This window comes from Pteropus vampyrus, unplaced genomic scaffold (genome assembly GCF_000151845.1).
Source record: "Pteropus vampyrus isolate Shadow unplaced genomic scaffold, Pvam_2.0 Scaffold36, whole genome shotgun sequence".
Classification (NCBI taxonomy): Eukaryota; Metazoa; Chordata; class Mammalia; order Chiroptera; family Pteropodidae; genus Pteropus; species Pteropus vampyrus.
This window is the reverse complement of record NW_011888817.1, coordinates 5,977,039-5,985,286: the sequence shown is the minus strand read 5'-3', so window position 1 is coordinate 5,985,286 and position 8,248 is coordinate 5,977,039. Positions and strand designations below refer to the sequence as shown.

Here is an 8,248-nt window from a genome sequence, read left to right as displayed (position 1 = left end):
GGTGGGAATCTGGAATGCCTACAGGTGATGAAAGTGGTGCCCTCCTGGCAACCTCCATGGAGTTGAGCAGGGCCCAGAGCCCTCCTCAACTCCCACCATCTCTCATCTACTCTCTGTAAACTTTCTTCCTGGTAGAGCCCAGAGAGAAGGGGCGAGGTTTCTTCATCACCACCCTCTTTCCTCTCAGCCCCCTACCATGCCCAGAACTTCAAGTGCCAGTAGACGGTGCCCCTGCCGTGCCTGCAGCCATGGCAACAGGCCCCCCACTCCCTCGCCAACTTTGCTCCTTCCTCCCCACCACCTCCAGCAGCCAACTGCCCCAGCTGAAACCAGAGCCGATGCATCTGTGAGCCTCATGCCCAGACCCACATTCCACTTCTGTCCTCTGTCCCCCCGGCTCTGGCGACAACTTCTTCCCCCTCCTCATAACCCCTCCCTCCTTGCCTCTGTCTACGCTTGCTGCCCCCCTCACACACACACTATCACTGAGGGTCTCCCCCTTCTTCCTGCCCCATTCTCTGAGTGTGGCTCACCCTCTCCAACTGTCTCTCTTGGTCTCTGGGTGTGTCAGTCCCTTGTCTGTCTCCAGCTCCCTGTGGTGTCCTCAGTTCTCTGTGCCTTGCCCTGTCTGTGGCAGGCTCCTTCTTCATCTCTTACCCTATGTGTGTATCTTGCTCTCTTTCTCTTTCTGTCTTTGTCTCTGCCTCATCCTGCCTGTCTCTTTGTCCTTTTCTTCCTCCTCTGTGTGTCTCTTCCTCTTTTGCTGTTTTCCATCCTCCAATATTCATATATTCATATACCCCTCATTGATTCACTTCATTTCTTTCTCTTTCAGCCTTATTCCATTCTGGTTTTTCTTGGCCAACCTCCCCCCCAACACACAGTCTTCCTCTTTCTGTCTCTTCCTGGATCTGATTCTCTGCCTAGGTTTCTCCCTCCCTCTTTCTCTTCTCTCTGACTCTCTCCCTCTAAATATGTGGATTTCTTTCAGGTCTTCTTCCTCTATTTCCCACTTGGGCATTTCACTCAGGTTGAAGCTGGGAGTGTGAGGCCCTCCAGAGTCACCCTAAAGGAGTCCCCTCTCAAGTAGAGGCCAGATGTCCTGGTACCCCATTGGGCAAGCAGTTGAATCTCAGATGGGGAAGAGAAGGCCTAAGGTCAAAGAGCCCATGGAGCGGTGGGGCACCAGGAACCAAGAGTGCCAGGCCTCCCTTTCCGGGGTTTCAGAGGATGGGCTCCACTATCTAGTCTAACTTCTGCCAGTCCAGGTGGGGGGGCAGAGGGTGGTCTCGGGCTGGACTGTCTCAAGAAGGCCCCCTAATTATAAGGACTCAAAGAAGAGCATGTCTAGGCCTCTCTGATTCCTGGGTTTTGTCTCCTCCCCTGCCACAATGATGGCTGTCTCAAACTGTACCTCAGTTTTCCCCAGTGGCACATGGGTACTACCCTTGCTCTGTATCTGACTTCTTTAAAGTACTTTGAGTTCCTGGAGCAAAGTCAAAGTCATGAAGAGGGAAAGGGTAGAGTGATTCCCGCCCCCTTGCTCACCAACCCCAGGTAGACTCCAGCACATAAGGAGTCGTCTCATGCTAGGGGTAGAATAAGGATCCTGTTTCCTGAAGTATCTTATCTGGTGGAGGACAGTGCCCCACCCCACCCCCACCCCCAAGACTGGCAGCCCCTGCTGTGAGGCCCACCAACCCTCCCAGTCTGGGCAGTGTGGCCTCTAGCCCTCCTCCCTGTATCCCTTCTTTAAGGAATGAGCTCGGAGTCATGGGAAACAGGCCTTGGAGTGGGGGTTCCAGGCCGCTAGGAAGAGACCTTGCCTCTGGGTGTGGTGAGGCTTGGTCAGGCAGAAGTTCTAGGACCCTGGGGTCTGGACACTACTCACCAAGGGGCCAGGCGGGGGAGTAGGGGTGCCTGGGGGAGGCGGGTTGCTCGCAAGGCATGCTGGGCCCCCCTTGGCGGGTGGGTGGGGGGAACAAAGCTGGCATCGAGGCCTCAGCTAAAATTAGCCGTTTCCCTGCGCGGGAGCGAGCATGCCTGCCAGCCGCCCAGATCGCCGCTGCCTCGGCAGGCCATCTGTCGCCACGTTTTGCTCAGTCCCCTAGGGCCCCCCAGCTCTATCCACCCCTAAGGGCTAGAGGGACTCTGCTGAGGCTGTTCCTGGCCAAGGCTCTGGTCTCTGCTGCTGTCATGCTGTGTGACCTCAGGCTAGGCGTGTCCCTCTCTGGGTTCCTATACAACAAGAAGCCCTTGGACACTGACATCCTATAGCTCCAGTTCTTCCAAGCACCGGGTGCTGGCGCCGGTCATAGGGGCTGGGGCACGGGCTCCCTGCCTCCCTTAGAGCTAGCCCAATGGTCCAGTGTTTGAAGGTGAACCAGGTAAGGTTTAGGGTAAAGGCCCAGGATGTATGACAGACTCCTATCAGTATTTTTTGGTTTCACTGGACAGTCGGGCAGCTCTGTATTCCTCCTTACACCCCCACACACGCACAAATTATGGACCTCCAAGCAGTCTTATAGAAACAGCTCTAGTAGGAAGTCAGGAGCTAGAGGGTGAGCTCAGCTGATACGAACTTGCTCTGTGGCTTGGGCAAGTCTCCTGCCCTCTTTGTCCTCTTTAATAAGAAGCTCCCATTTCTTAAGCACCAGCCCACTCGATGTCTCCTGAGGCTGACATCGTCCCTGCTTTACAGATGAACAAACTGAGGTACAGAAAGCTGAGGTTCCTTCTTAGGTAGTGGTGGAACTAGGAGTAGATAGCTGTGTCCTGCTTCCCATGGCCTCCAGTGCTCTGCTTGCTGGTCTCCAGCCTCAGCTACTTTCAGACCCTGGCATGTCCCTGGCTGCTGCCTCTACCCTTCTCCCCAAAGCTAGAGTCTGAGCTGCTGCTCCAGGGTCATTCATCTTGGCCTGGGAGGAGCTCAGACTTGAACCCAGGCCCCTTGGCCCTAGCCTCCCTCACTCTGGCCAGCAGGCTGGGCCTGTTCCCTGGGTGAGTCATGCCCCTGGACTTTGGCCTCCTTTCAGGCTCTGTGGCCTGAATTTGGAGAGGGGGGCCTTTGTAAGAAAAAGGGGCTGCCCTGGCAGCAGTAGGGGTCTGAAGCTATATCCCTCTGCCTTCTCAGTCCTGGGCCCTGAGGGCTTGGTGACAACAACCCATTACCTGTCTCGCCTCCACCAATCTCTTAAGTCTTATAGGAAGAGCTCCTCAGGCCTCAGTAAGTGACAGCCCTCCTTCCTCCCTCATTCTGCCCTCTCTCGAGATAACTACATTCAAATAGAAATGGGATGAGAGTAGGAGCTTGGAGTGATGGCATTTTCAGGTTGTCATGTGCTCAGGTGGCTTCCTTCCCAGCACTCATCTCCCCCAGCACCAGGCCACTGGGTTATTCAGGAGGAGGCCACGGTGCCTCCCTTCCTGGTGTCCAGGGACCAAGGTCACACCTAGAGCCCCATGTGCTTCCACCTCCTCCTGGGGCCAGTGGTGTTTGTCACTGGGGCAACATGCGGCTGTGCCCGGCTCTGGCAGTGCTGGGGTGACATTCATGCCCTGTGAGCTGTGACGCCTCTGCAGGCAGAGGACAGCACCACCCAGGCTGGCAGTGATGGGGGAGGGGTGAGAGTGGGCTGTCACCTGTCCTAAGCAGTCATGGGGTAATACTGTGTACCCATCCCACAGTCTGGAGGCAGGACTCATGGGGAAGGAGTGGAGTTGGGGGGTCTGTACCTTCTTCACACCTGGACGGTAAAGCCTGTGTATGTGTGCGTGCGCGCACGTGTGTTGCACACGAGAGAGAGGCTTTCTATGCATTTCACATCCCATTGGGGTGGGGGTAACTGGTTGTATGTTAGTTACACCATTTCAAGAGTATCAGCCTGTGTTCCTGTCTCACTGTCTGGGGGTATCAGATGTGCCCATCTCACGCTTTGGGGGAAGTGACAGGTTATGTGCTTAGCTCACCGTATTAGGAAGGTAGTCACTGACTTGTACACTTGTCTCTGACTGTTGGGTATGTGTGAGATGTCACCATGTGCCCATCTCATGCTGTTGTAGGGAGTGACATGTGTGATTATTTCATGCTGTTGGGAGGTTGTCATTAACTTGAGAACTTGTCTGTCACCCTAAAGAAACAACATGTTGCCCAGTGTTATGGAGCTGACAGTTGGTGGGGCCTTCCCATGGAGACCACAGGGCCCCAAAGGGCTGGCCAGAGGAAGCACTTGTGGGTGGGGCAGCCCCAGTCCCACATGACCTACCTTTTGACCCAGGTGCCAACCCTGGGCACTGTTCCCAGGAGGGAGGGACCCAGTGTTTTTCAGACGATGTGGAACAGGGCCTCTGGGACTGGGGCAGGTGGGGCACCAGGCAGAGTTTGCATGGGGGGCTGTGTCCCCGCAGGCCTGGGGGACCCTATTCCCTGCCTCTTCTGCCCCTGAAACTGTTAAACTAATTAAGGCTGTGGAGCCGCAGGATTAATCGGGGCAGCTCGGCGCGGGCCAGGAGCTCAGGTAGTCGATTAGTGCGCCGCGGAGGATATTGGATTTCTGAACCGCAAGTCAGCACTATTCGGGCCTGTTATCTCTCCCAGGCTCGAGGGTCAGGAGGCAGGAGGCGGGAGGCTCCGGGCATGCTGGCTGCCCCCGCCCAGCCAGCTCAAAGGGTCCACTCCCCCTGCCCACACCGCCATCTCTGCCTGTTTGCCGGTGTCTCCTGGCCCTGCCGCTGCCCATACAGTGCCCTCACCCAGCCCTTCTTCCTGGCTCATCCTAGCCTTGCGCACTGTCTCCCTCCATCACCTTCCGGTCCCCCGTCTGTCAGGCTGGCCTCCCCAGCGCTGCCAATGCTCTCTGGCTCTGCTCTCTCCCTCTCAGTCCCACCTGGCCTGACTTGCACTCTGTACCTCGCTGGCACTTGCTCTTCAGCCTCTGACCAGCCTCTCCAACTCTGCCTTCCTTTCCCTGTCCCCCAGTCTGTCTGCCTCACCAATCTCTCTGTCTCTCTGCTTTTGTGTTTGTATGTGCCTGTCTCCGTTTCTGTCTTCATCTCTCATGTCTCTCTGTCTCTGTTTCTCTCCTGTGTGTCTCTGTGTCTCTCTCTCTCTCTCTCTTTCTCTCTCTCTCTCTCGTTTTTTCCTCCCTCTGGCACTCAACCTCTCCCTCTCTTTTTCTTTCCCCCTTCCTCTGCCACCCCCCCTCTTTTCTCTCTCTCTCTCTTGTGTGGTCTCGACTGGTGTCTGCAACCAGAACAAATCTCCCTCAGCCAACACCCCCTGAACAAGGAGGCCAGAGCAGCTAATGGGAAACATGTGATTCTGCCTTGCGCCTGGAGCACCGTGAAGGGAGCCTAAGTCCCAGCTCAGCCCTTGCTCCCCCCCTTACAACATTCCCCCCACCACACTGTCCCTTGCCTCTCAGGGGCTCCCCCCAGCCTGTGTGGGCACAGTTGCAAGTTTCCCAGTCATTTACATTTCAGGGGGGTTGCTGACATTTATCAGTTGGGGAGTATCAGGTTGTGGAGGGGCTGGGAGCAGCTTCGCTCCTTTTCCCCAAGCCCCCAGGGCCAGGCATACCCCATGCAGACTTCCCCCCACCATCACCATATGTAGGAGAACAGGGCCAAGACGAGCTGAGCTGTGGGGGCCAGGATGGGGGCAGTCAGTCCACCCCCACTGGAGGGCTCTGGAGCCACCCAGATTTCCATCTTTTCTGCCCTCCTGGGCCTCTGGGGAGCTGCAGAGGTGGGGGGGTGCTCCCTGAGGGCTTGGGAGCTGCTGGGCTGCATTTCTGTGCCCACCCAACCACGGGGAAAGGGGGGACGGATCAGAGGAGGGAGGCTCTGGCAGGTTGGAATTCTCCTTTGCCTGTGGATAAATTGTCCCTAATCCAGGCTTGGGGAGCTGTCTGGCTCCTACAGAGAGAGAGAGAGAGAGGGAGAGAGAGAGAAGGCAAGAGATAGGGAGGAGGGAAGCAGGCATACAAACACAGTGACAGACACACACTGTCTCACAAAGGGTCTCTCACATGCACACACACACGCACTGATGAGTTACACAAAGGTACCGCACAGACACTGAGGCACCCTTGGTCAGACAGGCACACTATGGCAGACAGACCCTCCCACATGTTGGCACTGACATAGCTGTACTGGCACAGACAGACAGTGACATGGCACAAGGACCCAGAGGCGCACAAAGATAAGGTCATACAGCATACACATGTGTGGACACACACACAAGCACATACTGACCCGTGGTGAAACAGACCCACAGGGACACCATGACCAGTCACACCATCACACCATGACCCTGAAAAACCAAAGAAAAGCAGAGGTAGGAAGGAGGCAACACTGATCCACAGTGACACCAGTGCCTGCAGTCACAGGCCTCGAGATGGGAAACCTGCAGGGACAGCAGAGAATCAGTCGCTCTTCCGCCCCCGCCCCCGCCCCCACCCCTACACACACATTCAGAGAGCTCTCAGACAGGCAGAAGCCAGTTTGGCTCCTGACACAGCAGGATGCAGAGAGCGAGGCAGAGTGTATGCACACAGGCACACTCATAGTCTGACCACAGCTGGGCACACCTTGCCACATATAGGCACACACACTTCACCTCTGTCTCTGTCCTCACAGATGTGCAAACACAGGCTCAGCTGGACATGCACAAAGCTGAATAGAACCAGATGCACACACCCACACATATAACCGAAGACACCGAACCCATGTACACATCAGCCAGAAACCCACAACCCCACACATGTACTCTTAAACACACGTGTACCTACACAGATATGAAAATACAGAGAAGCATATAGAAGGCTAGATAGGCCAAGGAACCCACATGCAGGTGTCTTTATCCAGGCAAGTGAACAATCATAGACGTGCATTCATACAGGCAGGATCGCTAACACACATAGAAATTCCCAGGCAACCAGAACCTGCAAGGAGTCCATGATGCCTGCTTCCCAGACTCCCTCCGAGCTCCAGTACAGAACTCAGGGAGGCAGACAAATGGGCGGAAGCAGGGGAGTCGTGAGAAGGGCTATGGCTGTTAAAGAGGACAAGAGACATAACCAGTAGCTGATGGAGAAGGGTAAATGCCAGCTGCATATGCACCCCTCATGGAAATCTGCATGCACCATCACTTTGAACAGCAACTCACACCTGCAAATTATAAATAAGTTCTTAGAATTTATAGTTTCCCCAGAGCACTCCTCCTCATTCACAAGATCTCCCCATTTTACAGATGAGAAAACAAAGCCAGATTAAGTGACTAGCTCAAGATCCCACAGTTAGTGAGGGTTAAGCCAGGACTATCGGACTCCTAAAGCCAGGCTCTTTCCACCACAGCATGTGTATTCAGTGTGCATGCATGTGTGTACCTGCACATACAAAGATACTGCTTCCCAATAGGAACCTAAGGTTTCAAGGTTCATAACTCCCCAGTGAAATGAGGTTTGAGCTGATTTAATTGTATGCAAGAGTGAACCCCATCTAAGATAGCCTCCTGGTCCCTCAGTCTGGCTCATCCTGTGTCCGTGCTTACACCTCTGGTGCTGTGTTTGCTTCCACAGATGGGAGCTTGCCTACCTGTCTACCCATTAGCCTGGACCCCAGAGCCCGCTCAGCTAAGTGTGTGCAGAGGGCCTCGGGTTCGGGGCGACTCTCAGGCTGCCGAGGAGACCACCCTGGAATCGCTGGCGAAGACAAGCCTTTCCTGCTGAGCCGGGCCTTTCTGCACAGCCTGCTCAGGTAAGTGACAATGTATAGAGAAGCCAGGTCTGTGCTTGGGCTCCCCCAGGAAGTAGGGATCAGGGGATTTACTTCCCTCTTCCAGCAGAGATTTCCTCGCTCCCAGATCAGGCCAAAAAGAGGTCTGTTATAGAATCAAGATATGTTATTCAACTTACTCAAACTCTCCATGGGGAACTGAGGCCCATGGGTATATAGCAAGTCCTCTGGAGTCCTGCCTCCTAGTCTAGGGACTCTTTCCTATTCCTTGATGACCTAAGAAAACTGGGAAGAGAAAGAGTTTCTGACGGCGAGCAGAACTTGGGGCAGAGATGGAAACCAGAGTGGCCAATATGTGCAGCTGACTGAAGTCCGTGGAAGCAGAGAGCTAGGAGGCCAAGGTGAGGTGCTGAGAGGACCTAGGTAGTTCAGGTATGTTAGGCTGCCCTCTTAGGATGAGGTGGGGCAGGGGGGGCAGGACCCACCTCCCTAGTCCTGGCCCAAATCAGCC

At 55.1% G+C, this 8,248-nt stretch overlaps 1 protein-coding gene across 8 annotated transcripts in view; it reads left to right on the top strand.

Annotated features, from left to right (window-relative positions):
* AHDC1 (AT-hook DNA binding motif containing 1) overlaps window positions 1–8,248 on the top strand; it is a 63,407-nt gene that overhangs the window by 34,566 nt on the left and 20,593 nt on the right. For all 8 annotated transcript variants that reach the window (XM_011357703.2, XM_011357702.2, XM_023529198.1 and 5 more), the window contains one exon: window positions 7,581–7,758. The gene's annotated coding sequence lies outside the window, so the exon portion shown is untranslated. The remainder of the gene's footprint in view (window positions 1–7,580; window positions 7,759–8,248) is intronic.